This window comes from Thalassophryne amazonica, chromosome 17 (assembly GCF_902500255.1).
Source record: "Thalassophryne amazonica chromosome 17, fThaAma1.1, whole genome shotgun sequence".
Taxonomy (NCBI): Eukaryota; Metazoa; Chordata; class Actinopteri; order Batrachoidiformes; family Batrachoididae; genus Thalassophryne; species Thalassophryne amazonica.
In genome coordinates, this window is record NC_047119.1 from 75,544,484 (window position 1) to 75,547,273 (window position 2,790).

Here is a 2,790-nt window from a genome sequence, read left to right on the forward strand (position 1 = left end):
AACTTGCTTTTGATGGATTGTTTGTTGCTGTGACGCCACTCTGAACTTGACACGGTTGTATACGCGTCTTTTATTTCTGTTTAGCTCTCTTCTGGTTATTAATTGTATCTACTCTGAACATTATTAACAACAGTCCTGTTGTGAATCGCTAGCAGTTAGCATTCACTAGCGGTTAGCATTCGCTAGCTAGGTCGACCCCCTCCCCTCTTCATTGTTACTTTTTATAGCTGTTTCTTTTTTACCCATTTAATACTTCTGTTCATTTTTCAGTTGGACTTCTGTGAATTTTAATTAATTATTTTACTCCTGTGTAAAATCTTAGGAACGGCTAGCATTTTCGCTAGCGGTAAGCTTACATTAGATATTTCGGACCCCCGTCATAATTTTTTCATTTCATTTTTTTACACTCCTGTTAGTTAATTAACTGTTTAGTGTATTTTATAGCTGCTGCATTTTTACCTGTTTAATACTTCTGTTAGTTTTTCAGTGTAACTGCTGTGAATTTTAAGAAATGTATTTGCGTCTGTGTGACCCTTAGGAGTGGTTAGCTTATCCATTATTGGTTAGCTCGTGTTTGCTTGGCTACATTCTTGAATTTCTTAGTGCACTACTAATAGTAAGTAAGTAATAGTAAGTACACTACTAATTCTACATTACACCCTCCATAAATCCTGCGTGATGTTGGAAGATAGGGTGGCTTTCTTAGAGAGCCGTGTCCGTAAGTTAGAGCAGCTTCTTAGCACAGTGGAGTTAGATGTTACGGGCACTCCAGATGAGGTTAGTGTTGGGCCGGCTCGCTAGCCCATTAGCATCAGCTTAGAAATGCCGGCTGTGGAGGATGGCTTTCGGACTGTGGCTAGGCGGTGGAAGCCCCGTAGGGCTTGGTGCCCGGTTGTGGCACCCCGATCACACTTGCCAGTGCGAACTGTGAATCAGTTCTCCCCCTTGGATTTGCCAGATGTGAATTCTCTGAGCCCACAAGTGACTTCCACTCCTGTCTCCAGGCCGAAACACTGGACTTTAGTGATAGGGTATTCTATCACCCGCAAAGTCAGGTTACAGACGCCGGCTGATGTTAAATGTATTCCTGGGTCCAGAGCTCCCGACATTGCATCTCATCTTAGGGTGCTGACGCTGCAGAAGGGAAGACAGACGAAGGAACATGACATGAGATATAGTCACATAGTTATTCACGTTGGCACCAATGATATCAGGATGAAGCACTCAGAGATCACAAAAATGGACATAGAGAGGACTTGTGACCTTGCCAGAAAGATGTGTCAGCATCGATTAATAGTCTCTGGTCCCCTCCCCTCCCGGGGTACTGATGACGCATTTAGCAGGCTGACATCATTAAATAGGTGGCTGGTGCAGTTTTGTAGACAGCAAGGCTTTAGCTTTATTGATAACTGGCCTTCGTTCTGGGGCTGCCGTGGCTTGCTGATGCCGGACGGCCTCCACCGTACTGGGGAAGGCGCCGCCAGGGAGGGTAACATTAGGAATCTACAGCAGGCCACGGAGCAGGTGATTAGAGACCCTGCAAGGCATATCAAATCAAATCAAATCAATTTTATTTATATAGCGCCAAATCACAACAAACAGTTGCCCCAAGGCACTTTATATTGTAAGGCAAAAGCCATACAATAATTACAGAAAAACCCCAATGGTCAAACGACCCCCTATGAGCAAGCACTTGGTGACAGTGGGAAGGAAAAACTCCCTTTTAACAGGAATAAACCTCCAGCAGAACCAGGCTCAGGGAGGGGCAGTCTTCTGTTGGAACTGGTTGGGGCTGAGGGGAGAGAATCAGGAAAAAGACATGCTGTGGAAGAGAGCAGAAATCAATCACCAATGATTAAAAGCAGAGTGGTGCATACAGAGCAAAAAGAGAAAGAAACACTCAGTGCATCATGGGAACCCCCCAGCAGTCTAAGTCTATAGCAGCATAACTAAGGGATGGTTCAGGGTCACTTGATCCAGCCCTAACTATAAGCTTTTTCAAAAAGGAAAGTTTTAAGATTAATCTTAAAAGTAGAGAGGATGTCTGTCTCCCTAATCCGAATTGGGAGCTGGTTCACCAGGAGAGGAGCCTGAAAGCTGAAGGCTCTACCTCCCATTCTACTCTTACAAACCCTAGGACCTACAAGTAAGCCTGCAGTGTGAGAGCAAAGCGCTCTATTGGGGTGATATGGTACTAAGAGGCCCCTAAGATAAGATGGGACCTGATTATTCAAAACCTTATAAGTAAGAACAACCTATGACAAATGTGGGTGAGGAATCCATTAGCTTAGCGGGGAATTTAGTGCAGAGTGCATTGAGTGCAGTTTATTTGCCAGGGATCAAGTTTCAACAAGTTGAGACTGTGGCCTGCTTCCGTAGTCGTCCATAAAAATCATAGAGGGATATGCTTTCCAAACTTAATACCCATTACTATATTGGATGAGGTTGAAATTGAGGATGGCCCAGTGGTTGTTCCAGCAATAGCAAAGATTTCATGTCTGCTACCTATAACACGCGTGGAATGTCTTAAACCTAAACCTACTTCTAGGCATCTTATATATGCTACTCTGGAACCACCCCTAAACCCAAACAGTTCAACTGTCAACCCCACTGAGATCCTTAGACTGGGTCTCATTAACATAAGAGCTGTCCTCAAAATCATTGTTGATCAATGATCTAATTATTGATCATCACTTAGATATGATTGGGCTATGTGAAACCTGGCTTAAACCTACAGCTGTCCTCCCCTTAAATGAGGCCTGCCCACCAGCATATACATTTAGTCACGTC